Here is a 22,685-nt window from a genome sequence, read left to right on the forward strand (position 1 = left end):
GTTTTCCAGAGTGGTTGCACCAGCTTGCGTTCCCACCAACAGTGTAGGAGGGTTACCTTTTTCTCCGCATCCCCACCAACATCTGTCATTTCCTGACTTGTTAATTTTAGCCATTCTGACTGGTGTGAGGGGGTATCTCATTGAGGTTTTGATTTGGATTTCCCCGATGCCAAGCGATGGTGAGCACTTTTTCATGTGTCTGTTGGCCATTTGGATGTCTTCTTTGGAAAAATATCTGTTCATGTCTTCTGCCCATTTCTTGATTGGATTATTTGTTCTTTGGGTGTTGAGTTTGATAAGTTCTTTATAGATTTTGGATACTAGCCCTTTATCTCATATGTCATTTGCAAATATTTTCTCCCATTCTGTCTTTTGGTTTTGTGGACTGTTTCTTTTGCTGTGCAAAAGCTTTTTATCTTGATGAAATCCCAATAGTTCATTTTTGCCCTTGCTTCCCTTGCCTTTGGCGATGTTTCTAAGAAGAAGTTGCTGCGGCTGAGGTTGAAGAGGTTGCTGCCTGTGTTCTCCTTTAGGATTTTGATGGACTCCTGTCTCACATCTAGGTCTTTCATCCATTTTGAATCTATTTTTGTGTGTGGTGTAAGGAAATGGTCTAGTTTCATTCTTCTGCATGTGGCTGTCCAATTTTCCCAACACCATTTGTTGAAGAGACTGTCTTTTTTCCATTGGACACCCTTTCCTGCTTTGTCAAAGATGAGTTGACCATAGAGTTGAGGGTCCATTTCTGGGCTCTCTATTCTGTTCCATTGATCTATGGGTCTGTTTTTGTGCCAGTACCATACTGTCTTGATGATGACAGCTTTGTAATAGAGCTGGAAGTCTGAAATTGTGATGCCACCAGCTTTGGTTTTCTTTTTCAACATTCCACTGGCTATCCGGGGTCTTTTCTGGTTCCATACAAATTTTAGGATGATTTGTTCCATTTCTTTGAAAAAAGTGGATGGTATTTTGATGGGGATTGCATTGAATGTGTAGATTGCTCTAGGTAGCGTTGACATCTTCACGATATTTGTTTTTCCAATCCATGCATGGAAAGTTTTTCCATTTTTTTGTGTTTCCTCAGTTTCTTTCATGAGTATTTTATAATTTTCCGAGTACAGATCCTTTGCCTCTTTGGTTAGATTTATTCCTAGGAATCTTATGGTTTTGCATGCAATTGTAAATGGGATCAACACCTTAATTTGTCTCTCTTCTGTCTTGTTCTTGGTGTATAGGAATGTCACTGATTTCTGTGCATTGATTTTATATCCTGCCACTTTACTGAATTCCTGTATGAGTTCTAGCAGTTTTGGGGTGGAGTCTTTTGGGTTTTCCACATACAGTATCATATCATCTGCAAAGAGTGAGAGTTTCACTTCCTTTTTGCTGATGTGGATGCCTTTGATTTCTTTTTGTCTGATTGCTGTGGCTAGGACTTCTAATACTAAGCTGAACAGCAGTGGTGATAGTGGACATCCCTGCCACATTCCTGACCTTAGGGGGAAAGCTCTGTTTTTCCCCATTGAGAATGATATTTGCTGTAGGTTTTTCATAGATGGCTTTTATGATATTGAGGTATGTACCCTCTATCCCTATACTCTGAAGAGTTTTGATCAAGAAAGGATGCTGTATTTGTCAAATGCTTTTTCTGCATCTATTGAGAATCATATGATTCTCACAAGAATCATATGATCCTCTCATATGATCCTAACAAATCCTTCTTTTTTTAATGTATTGTATCACGTTGATTGATTTGCGGATGTTGAACCAACCTTGCAGCCCAGGGATAAATCCCACTTGGTCGTGGCGAATAATCCTTTTAATGTACTGTTGGATCCTATTGGCTAGTATTTTGGTGAGAATTTTTGCATCCACGTTCATCAAGGATATTGGTCTGTAATTCTCCTTTTTGATAGGATCTTTGGTTTGGGGATCAAGGTAATGGCCTCATAAAACGAGTTTGGAAGTTTTCCTTCCATTTCTATTTTTTGGAACAGTTTCAGAAGAATAGGTATTAATTCTTTAAATGTTTGGTAGCATTCCCCTGGGAAGCCATCTGGCCCTGGGCTTTTGTTTGTTCGGAGATTTTTGATGACTGCTTCAATTTTCTTAGTAGTTATAGGTCTGTTCAGGTTTTCTATTTCTTCCTAGTTCAGTTTTGGTAGTTGATACATCTCTAAGGAATGCATCCATTTCTTCCAGGTTATCTAATTTGCTGGCATAGAGTTGCTCATAATATGTTCTTATAACTGTCTGTATTTCTTTGGTGTTGGTTGTGATCTCTCCTCTTTCATTCATGATTTTGTTGATTTGGGTCATTTCTCTTTTCTTTTCGATTAACTTTGGCCAGGGGTTTATCAATCTTGTTAATTCTTTCAAAGAACCAGCTCCTAGTTTCATTGATCTGTTCTACTGTTCTTTTGGTTTCTATTTCATTGATTTCTGCTCTGATCTTTATTATTTCTCTTCTCCTGCTGGGTTTAGGCTTTATTTGCTGTTTTTTCTCTAGCTCCTTTAGGTGTAGGGTTAGGTTGTGTATTTGAGACCTTTCTTGTTTCTTGAGAAAAGCTTGTATTGCTATATACTTTCCTCTCAGGACTGCCTTTGCTGTATCCCAAAGATTTTGAACAGTTGCGTTTTCATTTTCATTGGTTTTCATGAATTTTTTTAATTCTTTAATTTCCTGGTTGACCCATTCATTCTTTTGTAGGATGCTCTTTAGCCTCCATGTATTTGAGTTCTTTCCAATCTTCCTCTTGTGATTGAGTTCTAGTTTCAAAGCATTGTGGTCTGAAATTATGCAGGGAATAATTCCAATCTTTTGGTACCAGTTGAGAACTGATTTGTGACCTAGGATGTGATCTATTCTGGAGAATGTTCCAGAAGAATGTGTATTCTGTTGCTTTGGGATGGAATGTTCTGAATATGTCTGTGAAGTCCATTTGGTCCAGTGTGTCATTTCAAGTCTTTATTTCCTTGTTGATCTTTTACTTAGGTGATCTGTCCATTTCAATCAGGGGGGTGTTAAAGTCCCCCACTTTTATTGTATTGTTGTCAATGTGTTCCTTTACTTTTGTTATTGCCTTATATAATTGGCTGCTCCCATGTTAGGGGCATAGATATTTACAATTGTTAGATCTTCTTGTTGGATAGACCCTTTAAGTAGGATATAGTGTCCTTCCTCATCTCTTATTACAGTCTTTGTTTTAAAATCTAATTTGTCTGGGGCGCCTGGGTGGCTCAGTCATTGGGCATCTGCCTTCGGCTCGGGTCGTGATCCCAGGATCCTGGGGTCAAGCCCCACACTGGGCTCCCTGCTTGGCGGGAAGTCTACTTCTCCCTCTCCCATTCCCCTGCTTGTGTTGCCTCTCTCGCTGTGTCTCTCTCTTTCAAATAAATAAAAGATTTATTAAAAAAAATAAATAAAATAAAATAAAATCCAATTTGTCTGATATAAGGATTGCCACCCCAGCTTTCTTTTGGTGTCCATTAGCACGGGAAATGGTTTTCCACCCCCTCACTTTCCATCTGGGAGTGTCTTTGGGTCTAAAATGAGTCTCTTGCAGACAGCATATCAATGGGTCTTGTTTTTTAATCCAATCTGATAGCCTGTGTCTTTTGATTAGGGCATTTAGCCCATTTACATTCAGGGTAACTATTGAAAGATAGGAATTTAGTGCCATTGTATTGCCTGTAAGGTGACTGTTACTGTATATTGTCTGTGTTCCTTTCTGATCTATGCTGCTTTTAGGCTCTCTCTTTGCTTAGAGGACCCCTTTCAATATTTCTTGGAGGGCTGCTTTCGTGTTTGCAAATTCCTTTAGTTTTTGTTTGTCCTGGAAGCTTTTTATCTCTCCTTCTATTTTCAATGACAGCCTAGCTGGATATAGTATTCTTGGCTGCATATTTTTCTCGTTTAGTGCTCTGAAGATACCATGCCAGTCCTTTCTGGCCTGCCAGGTCTCTGTGGATAGGTCTATTGCCAATCTAATATTTCTACCATTATAGGTTACATATCTCTTCTCCCGAGCTGCTTTCAGGATTTTCTCTTTGTCTCTGAGACTCATAAGTTTTACTATGAGATGTCGGGGTGTTGACCTATTTTTATTGATTTTGAGAGGGCTTCTCTGTGCCTCCTGGATTTTGATGCCTGTTTCCTTCCCCACATTAGGGAAGTTCTCTGTTATAATTTGCTCCAATATACCTTCTGTCCCCCTCTCTCTTTCTTCTTCTTCTGGGATCCCAATTATTCTAATGTTGTTTCATCTTATCGTATCACTTATCTCTCGAATTCTGCCCTCGTGATCCAGTAGTTGTTTCTCTCTCTTTTTCTCATCTTCTTTATTTTCCATCATTTGGTCTTCTATATCGCTGATTCTCTCTTCTGCCTCATTTATCCTAGCAGTTAGTGCCCCCATTTTTGATTGCACCTCATTAATAGCCTTTTTGATTTCGACTTGGTTAGATTTTAGTTCTTTTATTTCTCCAGAAAGGGTTTCTCTAATAACTTCCATGCTTTTTTCAAGCCCAGCTAGTAGATCATGGTCTGACATGTACTAGGTCTGTAGTACAGACCTAGACATGTACTCTAGGTCTGACATTGTACTAATGTCCATATTGAGTAGGTCCCTGGCAGATGGTACTACCTCTTGTTCTTTTTGTTGAGGTTATTTTTTCTGTCTTGTCATTTTGTCCAGAGGAGAATAGATGAATGAGAGAACAAAATGCTAACAGGGTAAAAACGTCCCCAGAAAATATACTCTAAACAAGTCAGAAAAGACCTGAAACCAGGGGAAAAGAAAGGGAAAGAAAGAAAAACGAAAGAGAAAAAAAAGAAAAAGAAAAAGATAAAATCAAACAAAAACAGAACAAAACAAAAAAAACAGAATATGATCAAATATGATCAGGCTGGTGCATAGATCCTCACCACACATTAGATTTTGGGTGTATTTTGGTCTGTTAGAAGAAAGTGCCTCCCAAAATTTTAAAGAAATGAAGACTTATATATGTATAAATTAAGGGTTGATATGATGAAGGGATGGAAGATGACTGTAAAGATGAAAATTATAAAAAATTTTATAAAAGGAATTGATAAGAAGTTGTTTGAAAAATAAAGAAGAGGATTTAAGAAAAAAAGGGGGGGAGAGAATGTGATCAGGCAGGAGACTAGAACAAAGCCATACACTAGTGATTTAGGGTATATTTTCATCTATTAGAAGAAACTGTATCTCAAAATTTTAAAGAGAGAACAACTTATATATATATATATATATATATATATGTGCCAAAAATACGGGTAACTACTATGAAGGGATAGAATATGACTCTAAAAATGAAAAATAAAAAAAATTTTTTTAAAAAGGGATTGATAATATGTTGGTTGAAAAAGGGAAAAAGAAAAATTCACAAAAAAAAAACTACAGTGAAAAAAAATTAACTTTGAAAGACTCAAGAATCATGGTAAAAAAGCCAGGGATTCTATGTGCAGTATTCCCCTAGCTCTGGAGTTAAGCTGTTCTCATTGATCGGTAAACTTGGTCTTGGCTGGCTGTTTGTGCTGATCTTCTGGGGGAGGGGCCTGTTGCCGTGGTTCCCTTATGTCTTTGCCGAGGCGGAATTGCCCCGCCCTTGCCTGTTTGGGCTAAGTAATCTGCTTGAGTTTGCTCTCGGGAGCTTTTGTTCCCCGCAAGCTCTCGGTACAGCTTTAGAGGACGAGAGTGAAAATGGCCGCCTCCTAATCTCCGCCCTGGAGGAGCCGAGAACTCGGGGCTCCACTCCTCAGTGCACCCCCAGAGAAAAGCAGTCAATTACTCCCGTCTCCCCAGTCTCCAGCTGCACTCCGTGCTCACCCGGCCTGTGACCGAGCATTTCTATCTCTGGCACCTGACTTGGTGTGGAGTCTCCAAACCCAGCAGATCCCTGCAGTGCGCTCCCCCGCCGCTCCTCCCGGGGGAGGAAGGGGAGTCTCCCCGGATCTGCATCTGCCGCTTGTTGGGTCCCTGCTGGAGGAGCAGTGGCCTCACTGTTTTGCCAATCACGGTTTATGGCAACCCCGAGCTGAGAGCCCACGCCTCGGCTCCGTCTCTGCAGCCAGCTTCCCTGCTCCAATACCTGGGAGCTCTGCTGCACTCAGGCAGCCCCAGTCTTTCTGTGACCCCGAGGGTCCTGAGACCACACTGTCCCGTGAGGGTTCCAACCCCAGCTTAGCCATTGGAACAACGTCCCTCAGCGGAGCCGACTTCTAAAAGTTCTGATTTTGTGCTCTGCTGCCCTATCACTTCGCAGAAGCGGCCGATGGAGGCGGCCTCCCCCGCCGTCTATTCTCCCGAATATCGCCTCGGATTCACTTCTCCGCACGTCCTACCTTCCAGAAAGTGGTCGCTTTTCTGTTCAGAGAATTGTTGCTATTCTTTTCTTCGATCTCCTGTTGAGTTCGTAGGTGTTCAGAATGGTTTGATCCCTATCCAGCTGAATTCCTGGGACCAGATGAAATCCAGGTCTCCTACTCCTCCGCCATCTTGCTCTGCCCCCCCAATCATTTGTTTTAAAGTAAAGAATAACTCAAGGAAATAGAACGCTACATAGTGGTATGATGTAGTTGTCTAAATTGTACTTTTTGCAGACGTTTTGATTTTATTAAAACTATATCAGTTACTGTAATGATATTATGCATCACTGTGACAGACCACTATGTAGGTATAAATTCGCCCTTTTAGGGGGGAAATTGGAGGGGCAGACGAACCATGAGAGACTATGGACTCTGAGAAACAAACTGAGGGTTCTAGAGGGAAGTGGGGTTGGAGGGATGGGTTAGCCCAGTGATGGGTATTAAGGAGGACACGTATTGCATGGAGCACTGGGTGTTATACACAAACAATGAATCATGGAACACTACACAAAAACTAATGATGTAACGTATGGTGACTAACATAATAAAATAAAATTAATAAAAAAAATAAATTCGCCCTTTTAAAATGCACTAATGGGGGCGCCTGGGTAGCTCAGTTGTTAAGCGTCTGCCTTTGGCTCAGTTCATGATCTCAGGGTCCTGGGATCAAGCCCCGCATCAGGCTCCCTGCTCAGCGGGAAGCCTGCTTCTCCCTTCCCCACTCCCCCTGCTTGTGTTCCCTCTCTCAGTGTCTCTCTCTGTCAAATAAATCTTTAAAAAAAATAAAAATAAAATGCATTAATGTAATTTATATTTATATTTATATTTGTTCTGTAATAAATATTTCATTTTATTTTTTTCCACTGGCATGATTATTATGCCAGTAAAAAGAAAACTCCCAAAATATCCACAAACATATGGTCAATAAAAGACAATTGTCACTACCTGAACTCCTTTTCTGGACATCATTCTTATTCCTTTCATGATTATTAATGAAAATAATTTTGTCACATGGAGGTGATAAGTGTTAAAAATAATCCACTCCAGGTGCCAAATACTCTAGTATTCTACTAATATCTACACTGATCCTACATGAGATCTTCAACTAGGATCTCTAGTAACTACTTGCAGCTTTGCAAATAGACTTTGCACTGTGGTTGATTTTTCCAGTGATCACTAAGCCAGTGAGCCATATAAGTACAATTTGAGTTCCATTTTTAACTTCATCAGAAGAAAGGAGTTCTTATTATTGCAATTACTTTGTCTTTACTGGTTAAATTAACATTCAGCTATTGAGATTGCTGTGCAATAGACGATATTATTTTATTAACTGTGTGTTCAAAGTAGTCTTGTCACAGTAACAGCATGCTAGCATGAAAAGCCTTATAACAAATAGTAAATACATGTCTCTTGTGAATTAAAAGGGGGTAATTATGTCAGCCTTACTGCATTTGTGGGTGAACAGCTAAAAATAATTGAAATAAAAATGTCAGGTAATATTTAACATCAAATACAAATAATCACAAGATTGTTATAAGAATGAGAATGACGTATAAAACATAATTTTTAGTTTCTCTTGATAGAGTATTCAAATTAGAATATGAAAACACATGCATAAGTACTCCTTTATTTTCCCTTCATTTTAGGCAGTCCCAGTCCTATACACTACAGGTTCAATTGCGGCAATTTTCCCGTCAAAATAGATCTTTGCTATAAAGACCCCCAAATTATTATTTTTATTTTAAAAAATTATTTTTATGCTTTAATCAAAAAAATTCAAATAAATCCTGATATTGAAAATATTTTGGCTTCCTAGAAACATGTAATTTATGCTGTGTGGGATGTGCTTATTACTGAGATGCATTTAGAAACAAACACCCAAACTTGCAACAGAGCTTCAAAGTAGTCTCTCTGGTTAACTAAACACTAATTCTATGGAGTCTGTCAAAGTACCAAATCTTTCTGGAAATTCCTTTTTCTTTGTGAACGGCCTTCAAATCATGTGGCATATTCTTCCAAATATTTGGTTTCTTAAAAATTGAGTCCCATGAATATAAGACAGTTAAATTAAGCTAGATAAAGTGGGTTTTATTTAAAGAGAAGAGACAATTATAAAGTTCATTTTTCTTCTGTAGCTTCTAAATTAGCTTTGAAGGCTTTTGCAAAGAGTAAGTCCCCTCATTTTTCTAGCTATGATGGATTCACTAGAATCATCTCTAGAGGAGACTAATTTGAAAGACAATATGTATTTGAATATGTAAGCTGGTAGAGTTAGTGAAGAGAGTTTCATTTAAAAAAAGATAGTCAAATGGATTCTAATGGCTTTTGATGTAAAGCAATGATTGGTGACATGAACAAAGTTCACTGTGTTTTAGTAAGAATGAACTGCTTAAAGTTATAAGTCACCAGGGAACTGTGTGACATGACCAGTTTCAGGATCATATTTAATTCTCTCCAATCTTTTTCTCTTAAATTTTGCCTAGAACATTATCAGTAGTAGATTAATGACATTATTTTGCATATATAACTGTTCTTAACCTTATTCCAAAAATGATTTGAGGAAACCAACATTAAAGGATATAATGACAATAAAGATCAATTAATAAAGATCCATATAATAGGACAGGGTAGGACAATAAAATAAAAAATAGATACACTGAAGCAAAAATAAAATAGAGAATAATAAAAGGAACACAATATAAGATAATAACCAAAAATATGTTTAAAAAAGCTCTAGGAAAGGTCAAATAAAGGTTAACATTTCAGCTCTTAGCTTTTAGTTACCAAAGCAGAGAAGAAAATTATCTGTTACAAGAATGTCTGTGTGTAAGTTCATTTACTGTGTGCACAGAAGAGAAGCAGTGAGGCTGGTTAGCTTAACTAGATGAAAATCTACATCTGACTTTGCCACTAACACAAACTTTTAACTTCTCTGTGCTGCAGTAAATATGGGAATTCAATATGCTGTTTTTCCTATTTTGCTAGCACATTACCAAAAAAAAAAATTGGAATGGAAATAATTGTGACTTACTTTCAGTTCAGAAGTCATGAATAGAAACAGCTGACATTATTCGAGGGTGAGTCAAAAGGAACGAATGAGCATCACCTATGTACTTTCTCTTTCTATGTGCTACGCCATTTAATTCATACACCCACCTTATGAGGTAAGACTCCTAGCTTACAAATGAGGACCCCGGGCCCAAGGTTGACTTACGCAGAAATGGCACTTGAACTGTGTCTGCCTAACTCAAAAGCCAGAGTATATTCTCCACAGACTACACTGCTTATTAGTCCCTCTGAGGACTTTACTGAAAAACTTATCTTGAGTAGCATAATGAAGAGTTATTCCTATTTCAGATTCTCTAAGTGTCAAACTTTGATTCAAAACGCCCCCAAATAATTTTTGTGCACTCATCTGCATTTCCATCTTTCTGTTCACCATATACCACCTGAACTATTATTTACTCAATATCTTTCTTTATATGTGTTCATTTTCAAATTATTTTTTAAATTTAACTTTAATTCCAGTATAGTTAAAACTGTTATATATTCATTTTTAATTTAAATTTGAGGAAACTTTATATGACTATTAAAAATGTAAAAATCAGTGTGTTTGCTAGAAATAGAAGCATAAAGAGAAAACCTGTTAGTAGCTGTGGGTTCATGCAGCCCCTAGGAAGCTCTCAGGCGCCACCAACTGGGCATCCCTACGGAACCCTCCTATGCAGGACTGGGGAGTGGGGAGCGGTATTCAGCAGGAGTTCCCTGAGGATCTCAAAGGCCTCGATGTTATCCTGCCATTGACTTTTCCACTTTCAGACATCAGAAAGGCTTGGCATTGTGGTCGAGACTCAGACCCGGGGAAGATGAAGGAATATGCCCACCTATTCGAACTCTGCAGCTGCACCTTAGCTTCTATTTTATTCAGTAGAGCTAATTTGGGCAAAAGGGCTAGTAAAACAAAACAAAACAAAACAAAACAAAATGTCCCATTCTGTGGGGAGAGAACAAATTATTTTCAACTCTTTTTAGCATTCTAAGATTTAAGTGCACTTGTTCTGTAACTTCAGATTTCCAGAAACTTAAATTTGACAACTCAAATAGTGTTTTATTATATCAATAAATCAAGCAATTTGACGTTAAAAAAATTATATTGTCAACTAAATCAACATTTTCCTATTATTTACAAGAAAAAGTATTTCAAGAAAACCCCAGCGATACAGTGGCTTTTATATCTTTTAGATTATAAATTCTGGGAAAGCATGCTCTTAATCATCGTATTTTTCCCTACAGCCTAGTACAGTATGTCACATAAATGTGTGTTTCAGAATATTCTGGATATATTCATTTCCTTACCAGACATCAGACTCAGGTTTAATCAGTGGTTCATCTTATGAAGGAAGGACTTTCACATGTAACAGTTATGAATGGCACAGACTACATCTTGGACGACATACAGAAAAGCCTTCTCGAATCAAGCACTATTAAAGGTTTGTGGGCTATTATTGTATTTGTTCAATGTTCCTGTGGATGGATTTTATTTTCATTCAGTCTCTTTTTTGACAGATGACTGTTTTTTCAAACCTTATAATATGAATTTTGAGGGAATGTCCTCCTATGAATAAGGACGAATTGTTAAACTTTAGTAAAGTTTATAAAACACACCCACATAAGTGATGAATCACTGAATTCTTCTCCAGAAACCAATATTGCACTGTATATTAACTAAAATTTAAATAAAACAATAAAATAAAAAAATAAACTCACTCAATTCTACAGCAGTTTTATTAATTTCAAGGACCCAGTCAAGCAGTGGAGTAGTCATTCCTGCAATTTAACATATAGCTGAACATTCAAAACCCAAGCCAAAAAGGGACACCTACCTGGTCCAGTCAGTAGAACTGTGACTCCTTTTTTTTTTTTTTTTAAATGGTTGCACTAGGATTTATTAAACTGTGCCTTAGTACAGGTTCTGGGGCTTGTCCATGGTGCTTTTGGTGATAAAGCCCAGACGTTCTGCCAATTCTTCTTGAGCAATGACACTAGGAAATTGACAGCTAAGGGGATGCTGTACACAAGCTCATCATCTGTCATCTTCAAGTGGCAAACAGCCACTGCAAGACACAGCACCTTTTTCAACTGGAATTTGATGATGGACTTCACTTCATCCACTTTGGCCACCATGTTCTCATTGTGGGTCAGCAAGGAAGGGAACTTGCCAGCCTTATTCAGGCCTGGGCCCAGGATTCATGGGATCTGCTTGATCAGAGATTCTGAAGCCAAAAATGCATCATACTTCTTGGCCAGGTTCTTAACTCATTTTTTATTCTTGTTGAGTTTCTTCAATGCCTCAATGTCCTTATGGGGAATATCCACTGCCTTGGCCTCATCACAGAGCTGCTGGTCCCCCAAAACACATATGCAGAACTTGGGACGGGGAGTGGACTTAAGCCTGATGGTGCCTGAGAAGAGTTTGTCCTTCTGAGGGTCATAGTTCTTCTGGCTGATCTGCAGCTCCACCATCTCCAAAAACTTCCAGTGCTTGTGTTGGTTCCTGTGCATGACTTCCCGCACCGCCTCGTATAGGGTGTCGTGGGAGACTGCTGCTCATGGTTCCTCAATCCGTAGTAACCAGAAAAGAGCAGAACATGTGACTCTTGATCTTGAGGTTGTGAGCCCATGTTGAGCTTACTTAAAAAAAACAAGAGGGGGGCGGAGCAAGATGGCGGAGGAGTAGGAGACCTGGATTTCATCTGGTCTCAGGAATTCAGCTGGATAGGGATCAAACCATTCTGAACACCTATGAACTCAACAGGAGATCAAAGAAGAGAGTAGCAACAACTCTCTGAACAGAGAAGCGACCACTTACTGGAAGGTAGGACGTGCGGAGAAGTGAATCCGAGGCGATATTCGGGAGAATAGACGGCGGGGGAGGCCCCCTCCGTCAGCCGCTTCTGGCAAGTGATAGAGCCGCGGAGCACAAAATCAGAACTTTTAGAAGTCGGCTCCGCTGAGGGACGTCGCTCCAGTGGCAAAGCGGGGGGTGGAACCCTCGCGGGACAGTGTGGTCTCAGGACCCTCGGGGTCACAGAAAGACCGGGGGTGCCTGAGTGCAGCAGAGCTCCCAGGTATCGGAGCGGGGAAGCCGGCTGCAGAGACGGAGCTGAGGGGCGGGCTCTCAGCTCGGGGTTGCCATAAACTGTGATCCGCGGCCCAGTCGGGCCACTGCTCCTCCAGCAGTGACCCAACAAGCGGCAGATCCAGGAAGACGCCCCTTCCTCCCCCAGGAGGAGCGGCGCAGGAGTGTACCGCAGGGATCTGCTGGGTTTGGAGACTCCACACGGGGTCGGGAGCCAGAGATAGAAACACTTGGTCACAGGCCGGGTGAGCACGGAGTGCGGCCGGAGACTGGGGAGACGGGAGTGATTGACTGCTTTTCTCTGAGAGTGCACTGAGGAGCGGGGACCCAAGTTCTCGGCTCCTCCTGGGCAGAGATTGGGAGGCCACCATTTTCACTCTGGTCCTCCAAAGCTGTACCAGAGCTTGCAGGGAACAAAAGCTCCTGAGAGCAAACCCGAGCAGCTTGCTTAGTCCGGACCGACAAGGGCGGGGCAATTCCGCCTCCGGCAAAGACATCTGGGAACCACGGCAACAGGCCCCTCCCCCAGAAGATCAGCAAGAACAGCCAGCAAGCCAAGACCAAGTTTACCGATCAAGGAGAACGGGAGAACTCCAGCGCTAGGGGAATACTGCACATAGAATTCATGGTTTTTTTTTAACCATGATTCATTAGTTTTTCAAAGTTAATTTTTTTAACTTTTTTTTAATTTTTCTTTTTCCCTTTTTCAACCAACATCTTATCAATCCCTTTTTAAAAAAAGTTTTTATTTTTCATTTTTAGAGTCACATTTTATCCCTTCATAGTAGTTACCCTTATTTTTGGCATATATATATAAGTTGTTCTCTCTTTAAATTTTGAGATACAGTTTCTTCTAACAGATGAAAATATACCCTAAATCACTAGTGTATGGCTTTGTGCTAGTCTCCTGCCTGATCACAATCTCTCCCTTTTTTTTAAATCTTCTTCTTTCTTTTTTCAAACAACTTCTTATCAATTCCTTTTATAAAATCTTTTATAATTTTCATCTTTACAGTCATCTTCCATCCCTTCATTGTATCAACACTTATTTTGTACATATATAAGTCTTTCTTCCTTTAAAATTTTAGGAGGCACTTTTTTCTAACAGACCAAAATACGCCCAAAATCTAGTGTGTGGCACTGATCTATGCACTAGCCTGATCATATTTGATCATATTCTGTTTTTTTTTGTTTTGTTCTGTTTTTTTTTTTATCTTTTCCTTTTTTTCTCTTTCCTTCCCTTTCTTTTCCCCTGGTTTCAGGTCTTTTCTGATTTGTATAGCGTATATTTGCTGGGGACATTGTTAACCTGTTAGCATTTTGTTCTTTCATTCATCTATTCTCCTCTGGACAAAATGACAAGACGAAAAAAATCACCTCAGCAAAAAGAACAAGAGGTAGTACTGTCAGCCAGGGACCTACTCAATACGGACATTAGTACGCTGTCAGACCTAGAGTTCAGAATGGTGACTTTAAAGATACTAGCTGGGCTTGAAAAAAGCGTGGAAGTTATTAGAGAAACCCTTTCTGGAGAAATAAAAGAACTAAAATCTAACCAAGTCGAAATCAAAAAGGCTATTAATGAGGTGCAATCAAAAATGGGGGCACTAACTGCTAGGATAAATGAGGCAGAAGAGAGAATCAGCGATATAGAAGACCAAATGATGGAAAATAAAGAAGATGAGAAAGAGAGAAACAACTACTGGATCACGAGGGCAGAATTCGAGAGATAAGTGATATGATAAGATGAAACATTAGAATAAGTGGGATCCCAGAAGAAGAAGAAAGAGAGAGGGGGGCAGAAGGTATATTGGAACAAATTATAGCAGAGAACTTCCCTAATGTGGGGAAGGAAACAGGCATCAAAATCCAGGAGGCACAGAGAAGCCCTCTCAAAATCAATAAAAATAGGTCAACACCCCGACATCTCATAGTAAAACTTATGAGTCTCAGAGACAAAGAGAAAATCCTGAAAGCAGCTCGGGAGAAGAGATATGTAACCTATAATGGTAGAAATATTAGATTGGCAATAGACCTATCCACAGAGACCTGGCAGGCCAGAAAGGACTGGCATGGTATCTTCAGAGCACTAAACGAGAAAAATATGCAGCCAAGAATACTATATCCAGCTAGGCTGTCATTGAAAATAGAAGGAGAGATAAAAAGCTTCCAGGACAAACAAAAACTAAAGGAATTTGCAAACACGAAAGCAGCCCTCCAAGAAATATTGAAAGGGGTCCTCTAAGCAAAGAGAGAGCCTAAAAGCAGCATAGATCAGAAAGGAACACAGACAATATACAGTAACTGTCACCTTACAGGCAATACAATGGCACTAAATTCCTATCTTTCAATAGTTACCCTGAATGTAAATGGGCTAAATGCCCTAATCAAAAGACACAGGCTATCAGATTGGATTAAAAAACAAGACCCATTGATATGCTGTCTGCAAGAGACTCATTTTAGACCCAAAGACACTCCCAGATGGAAAGTGAGGGGGTGGAAAACCATTTCCCATGCTAATGGACACCAAAAGAAAGCTGGGGTGGCAATCCTTATATCAGACAAATTAGATTTTAAAACACAGACTGTAATAAGAGATGAAGAAGGACACTATATCCTACTTAAAGGGTCTATCCAACAAGAAGATCTAACAATTGTAAATATCTATGCCCCTAACATGGGAGCAGCCAATTATATAAGGCAATTAATAACAAAAGCAAAGAAAAACATTGACAACAATACAGTCATAGTGGGGGACTTTAACACACCCCTGACTGAAATGGACAGATCATCTAAGCAAAAGATCAACAAGGAATAAAGACTTTAAATGACACACTGGACCAAATGGACTTCACAGACATATTCAGAACATTCCATCCCAAACCAATGGAATACACATTCTTCTCTAGTGCCCATGGAGCATTCTCCAGAATTGATCACATCCTAGGTCACAAATCAGGTCTCAACCGGTAACAAAAGACTGGGATTATTCCCCGCATATTTTCAGACCACAATGCTTTGAAACTAGAACTCAATCACAAGAGGAAAGTCGGAAAGAACTCAAATACATGGAGGCTAAAGAGCATCCTACTAAAGAATGAATGGGTCAACCAGGAAATTAAAGAAGAATTAAACAAATTCATGGAAACCAATGAAAATGAAAACACAACTGTTCAAAATATTTGGGATACAGCAAAGGCAGTCCTGAGAGGAAAGTATATAGCAATACAAGCCTTTCTCAAAAAACAAGAAAGGTTGTGTATTACAACCTAACCCTACACCTAAAGGAGCTGGAGAAAGAACAGCAAATAAAGCCTAAACCCAGCAGGAGAAGAGAAATAATAAAGATCAGAGCAGAAATCAATGAAATAGAAACCAAAAGAACAGTAGAACAGATCAATGAAACTAGGAGCTGGTTCTTTGAAAGAATTAACAAGATTGATAAACCCCTGGCCGGACTTAATCAAAAAGAAAAGAGAAATGACCCAAATCAACAAAATCATGAATGAAAGAGGAGAGATCACAACCAACACCAAAGAAATACAAACAGTCATAAGAACATATTATGAGCAACTTTATGCCAGCAAATTAGATAACCTGGAAGAAATGGGTGCATTCCTAGAGATGTATCAACTACCAAAATTGAACCAGGAAGTAATAGAAAACCTGAACAGACCTATAACCACTAAGGAAATTGAAGCAGTCATCAAAAATCTCTGAACAAACAAAGGCCCAGGGCCAGATGCCTTCCCAAGGGAATTCTATCAGACATTTCAGGAAGAATTAATACCTATTCTCCTGAAACTGTTCCAAAAAATAGAAATGGAAGGAAAACTTCCAAACTCATTTTATGAGGCCACCATTACCTTGATCCCAAAATCAGACAAAGACCCCTTCAAAATGGAGAATTACAGACCAATATCCTTGATGAACATGGACGCAAAAATTCTCACCAAAATACCAGCCAATAGGATCCAAGAGTACATTAAAAGGATTATTCACCATAACCAAGTGGGATTTATCCCTGGGCTGCAAGGTTGGTTCAACATCCACAAATCAATCAACGTGATCCAATACATTAACAAAAGAAAGAACAAGAATCATATGATCCTCTCAATAGATGCAGAAAAAGCATTTGACAAAGTACAGCATCCTTTCTTGATCAAAACTCTTCAGAGTATAGGGATAGAGGGTACATACCTCAAGATCATAAAAGCCATCTATGAAAAACCTACAGCGAATATCATTCTCAATGGGGAAAAGCTGAGAGCTTTTCCCCTAAGGTCAGGAACGCAGCAGGGATATCCACTCTCACCACTGCTATTCAACATAGTATTAGAAGTCCTAGCCACAGCAAGAGAACAAAAAGAAATCAAAGGCATCCAAATTGGCAAAGAGGAAGTCAAACTCTCACTCTTTGCAGATGATATGATACTGTATGTGGAAAACCCAAAAGACTCCACCCCAAAACTGCTAGAACTCTTACAGGAATTCAGTCAAGTGGCAGGATATAAAATCAATGCACAGAAATCAGTGGCATTCCTATACACCAAAAACAAGATGAAGAGAGACAAATCAAGGAGTCGATCCATTTACAGTTGCACCCAAAACCGTAAGATACCTAGGAATAAATCTAACCAAAGAGGCAAAGGATCTGTCCTCAGAAAACTATAAAATACTCACGAAAGAAATTGAAGAAGACACAAAGAAATGGAAAAATGTTCCATGCTCATGGATTGGAAGAACAAACATTGTGAAGATGTCAATGCTACCTAGAGCAATCTACACATTCAATGCAATCCCCATCAAAATACCATCCACTTTTTTCAAAGAAATGGAACAAATCATCCTAAAATTTGTATGGAACCAGAAGAGACCCCGAATAGCCAGAGGAATGTTGACAAAGAAAAGCAAAGCTGGCGGCATCACAATTCCGGATTTCCAGCTCTATTACAAACCTGTCATCATCAAGACAGTATGGTACTGGCACAAAAACAGACATAGATCAATGGAACAGAATAGAGAGCCCAGAAATGGACCCTCAACTCTATGGTCAACTCATCTTTGACAAAGCAGGAAAGAATGTCCAATGGAAAAAAGACAGTCTCTTCAACAAATGGTGTTGGGAAAAGTGGACAGCCACATGCAGAAGAATGAAACGGGACCATTTCCTTACACCACACACAAAAATAGACTCCAAATGGTTGAAAGACCTAGATGTGAGACAGGAGTCCATCAAAATCCTAAAGGAGAACACAGGCAGCAACCTCTTCAACCTCAGCCGCAGCAACTTCTTCCTAGAAACATCGCCAAAAGCAAGGGAAGCAAGGGGAAAAATGAACTATTGGGATTTCATCAAGATAAAAAGCTTTTGCACGGCAAAAGAAACAGTCCACAAAACCAAAAGACAACCGACAGAATGGGAGAAAATATTTGCAAATGACATATGAGATAAAGGGCTAGTATCCAAAATCTATAAAGAACTTATCAAACTCAACACCCAAAGAACAAATAATCCAATCAAGAAATGGGCAGAAGACATGAACAGACATTTTTCCAAAGAAGACATCCAAATGGCCAACAGACACATGAAAAAGTGCTCACCATTGCTTGGCATCAGGGAAATCCAAATCAAAACCTCAATGAGATACCACCTCACACCAGTCAGAATGGCTAAAGTTAACAAGTCAGGAAACGACAGATGTTGGTGGGGATGCGGAGAAAGGGCAACCCTCCTACACTGTTGGTGGGAACGCAAGCTGGTGCAACCACTCTGGAAAACAGTATGGACGTTCCTCAAATGGTTGAAAATAGAGATACCATACGATCCAGCAATTACACTACTGGGTATTTACCCCAAAGATACAAATATAGGGATCCGAGGGGTACATGCACCCCAATGTTTATAGCAGCAATGTCCACAATAGCCAAACTGTGGAAAGAGCCAAGATGTCCATCGACAGATGAATGGATAAAGATGTGGTATATATACACAATGGAATATTATGCAGCCATCAAAAGGAATGAGATCTTGCCATTTGCAACGACGTGGATGGAAGGAGGGTGTTATGCTGAGTGAAATAAGTCAATCAGAGAAAGACATGTATCATATGACCTCACTGATATGAGGAATTCTTAATCTCAGAAAACAAACTGAGGGTTGCTGGAGTGGTGGGGGGTGGGAGGGATGGGGTGGCTGGGTGATAGACATTGGGGAGGGTATGTGCTATGGTGAGCGCTGTGAATTGTGCAAGACTGTTGAGTCACAGATCTGTACTTCTGAAACAAATAATGCAACATATGTTAAGAAAAAAGAAAAAGAAGAAGAAGATAGCAGGAGGGGAAGAATGAAGGGGAGTACGTCGGAGGGGGAGGTGAACCATGAGAGACGATAGACTCTGAAAAAGAAACTGAGGGTTTTAGAGGGGATGGGGGTGGGGGATGGGTTAGCCTGGTGATGGGTATTAAAGAGGGCACATTCTGCATGGAGCACTGGGTGTTATGCACAAACAATGAATCATGGAACACTACATCACAAACTAATGATGTAATGTATGGTGATTAACATCACAATAAAAAAATAAAAAGAACAAAAACAAGAAAAACCCCACCAAAGTCAAATGGACAACTCATAATTTTGATAATCTGAAGGTATAACTAATTATAGGTTGAGAAAGTTACTTGAAAAGGCTATTCTTAACTTTTGATCTAGAAGGAAGAACATTGAACACCTATGTGAACTTAAATCCTGGGAAAGCATTTAATACAATAACCCTATGAAGCTAGGAGGAAAGGGAAGATCAGAGAAATAATTTATCCAGGATCACCCAGCTAGTAAGTGGCAGGTTTTGAAATCAGCTGTGTATGACTTCACATATTGTATATTTCCTCTACACCACTCTGCCTTTGTGGTTAGTGGATATGTTCAAAATAAGCACTTGGAATTCTTGGATTCTGGTGACTTCATTTCTTTAATATATGGGAATCACTGAAAGCTATAGCTTTATGGGATGAGAGAAGTCATAGCATATCAGGTCACATTATATTGAACAAAATGAGGATCAACTCTGGTGAATAGTGGGGGACTCACAAAGCCATTGTAGAAGGAGTTCCAGAAAGGATTTCTAAGAAGGGAGTGCCAAGGGCTTTAAGGTTCACTGAAGCATAACTGGAAAGAATGTGTCCTATGATGGGCAGCAATTGCAGGCCTCAGCTGTTGCTGGTCTAAGAGGCTGAGCCAAAGCTCTGCACAGTATCCCTGAAGAAGTGTCACAAATGGTGACAATATCTCTGAATGGTGGTACACATGGCAATCACAGGGCAGAAATTACCTGTGCTGAACGTGGACTGAAGCACTGTTTGCACAGTGAACTTTTTATACACACATGCAAAACCATGAACACTCAAACATCATTGATTTGTTTTAGGTGTGAAGACAATCTGCTTTATTACATATTTAACATTTTGCTACTTCACTGAATCAAGACTAAGCTTCTTTTGTGTTTCTCGTGGCACTGGGAATACAAAGGTGGGATGATAAATGTCATTGTCCTCAAGAAGTTCAAAATATTGGCGTGGGAGGTGCGGGAAAGATTTGTAAACTAAGTGAGACCAGTGCTCAAACTTGTATTTCTCTTGTTTTACTTACTTACACACATGTATACATATTCAAAGGAAACAAGGCTAAGAATATATTCTGAAGGTGTAAGTTCTACTGTAGGTGAACTAGAGAAAATGTTAGCTTATCAAATATAACATATATTACCCTATCAAGTTATATAAGTTCTTCACTTATATATTTTCTTTATATTCCTATTTATATATCATTCTATTCATTGATCATACAGAGGCAAGTCTCATACTAGCACATGTGAATATGCATTAAAAAATATCAGGGAAGGGGAGACAGAGTGGAGGAATGTAGATTTTAGTAGGCAGAAGTGCTTTTGTATTTGTATGCTAGGGTAGAAATTAAATATAGCAATAATTAATTTCCTTAGAAATTTGTATTTAATGGGGTAGCCGGGTGATGGACATTGGGGAGGGTATGTGCTATGGTGAGTGCTGTGAACTGTGTAAGACTGATCAATCACAGACCTGTACCCCTGAAACAAATAATACATTATATGTTAATAAAAAGAAAAATAAATAAAAGTGAAGATTTGGAAAAAAAAGAGAAATTTATATTTATCTATTCAAATCTCAAACATTTGGAACCAAAAAAATATTCCATGTATACACTTACTATGTTAGATGTTCAGGTTTCTGGAATTTTGTCGGACCTCACAAATAGGATGTTGACCTTGGGATGCCCTTCTGTTGTGTTTGCCTGGGGAACTTCAACCATCACTTTGAACAATTTCTGTACTAACGAATGTGCAGAAGTAGTCTTCCATATTACAATGCTAATACATTGTGGGAGTCATAAGGCAGCATTCAAAATCAGAGACTATTTTTTATCTTTGTGTCTAGTTCTAGAGTGGCATATAATAAGAGTACAATACAATAAAGTTTAACACTGAATTTTTATTGACTAAATTAAGGTCTCCATTTCAACTTGATTACTCAGCAGTTTTTAATTCCAAGTCATACCTTATGTTCAATTGTGTTTAGGTCTTTAATATTAAATAAAATGGCATGTTCTTTTAATAGAAGGAAATCCATATTATGGGCATGAAGCCACTGATATCCCCATCAGTTAAAAAGTCCTCTTGCCACTATTAACTAAGCTATGCACATTACTAACCACTTTTCCTGGTTACTTCCTTAGAAAAGCAGAGTTATAGGCTTGGCATTCGCTTTATTTAAAAAAAAATTTTTTTTTTAAGATTATGGACCAAGTTCTTTAGGAAAATATTAAATAAAATGCATTTTAAATATAAACTTCTATACAGTAATTTGTAACTTTTAAGTAATTTTCATCAATTCCTTCTGGACTTCAAAATAATAAAAACATAATACTCTAAATATATGCTACAGAAGTGGTAAATAATATCTGGCTAAGAGGTTCTCAACAGCCTACAGCATGGGCTAATAATCTTTGCTAATTGTGATAGATAAATTTTTGGGCTGAAATGTAGAAGACTGACAACCTGTCCTGTTGGTCAATCTAAGAAAACGTTTCTTCAAAAACTATTCAATGCATAAGAGACTGCAGAATACTGAACTGCATTCATAAACTTATGGTACTTTAATCCCCATTAAGTACTATACTTTTCCTACTTCTATAATATAAAAGTGATTTAAATTGTTCATTTTAGACAGGTGAAAGCTAAAATTCTTTCTGAACTTTTAATTATTAATTTCCCATTTTACCAGTACATATAATACTTCTTAAATGTTTAAATGTCAGACTGACATGTTATCATTTGCTGTCTTGGCTATTCTCAACTTGGTTTTTATGAAGTAGTTCAAGACAACTGTAGCTCACACAAGTGCTCACAGTTACCATGCTGTTTCTCCAATGCACATACTACGTATTGTTACACACTCACTTCAGCAACTTCACAGCTGTTTTCATTTTTTGTTTGTTTGTTTTCAGCCCATTATCCCCTATGCATTGTTGTTTCTGGGAGGAAAGTTTCATCGAGCATTTGGAAGTAACTGGAAGGTATATTCAAGCAAATGAGTCTTTTTTTTATGGATACATTTCTTAGAAAAGAGAAAGTATTGAAGTCTGATGCTTAAATATTTTGAAGATAGTTCCAGAAACATTTAAGTTAAATGTCAGTTATTTTTCTAAAATGTACACATGACTCATTTTTACTATCACTCATGCACTATACTAGTCTGGAGAATAGCAGGTTGAAGATGCAACAAATATTCTTTGAACACTTCAGTAAACATTCACTTTAATAATGTTGCCTTTGTTAATACAAAACTGAGTGCATTTTTTCCTTGCCTCTAGCTGAGCCATGACTAGCTGAGTAGCAACAGCAGAGTGCTGAAAGAATTTTTCAACAGCAATTTGCTTGTTCTAATTTACTTTTCAAGGTTGATGATCAGGATCATTATGTTGCTTGCAAAAAGATCTATTTCTATTAATTTGATCCAGTCATTCCCCTTGTTCTCTTCATGTTTAGTTTCCCTGGCAGCTTTAAGTGAATCAGAAGTGCCACTGGCACTCCAGTTTTATAGTTTATATACAAAATGAACTCC

The 22,685-nt window shown here is 38.7% G+C and overlaps 1 pseudogene; it reads right to left on the reverse strand.

The window, feature by feature from the left end:
- The window catches only part of LOC113909326, a 34,510-nt pseudogene that overhangs the window by 10,892 nt on the left and 933 nt on the right, over positions 1-22,685 (reverse strand).

Source organism: Zalophus californianus, chromosome 6 (genome assembly GCF_009762305.2).
Source record: "Zalophus californianus isolate mZalCal1 chromosome 6, mZalCal1.pri.v2, whole genome shotgun sequence".
In the NCBI taxonomy this organism is placed as follows: domain Eukaryota; kingdom Metazoa; phylum Chordata; class Mammalia; order Carnivora; family Otariidae; genus Zalophus; species Zalophus californianus.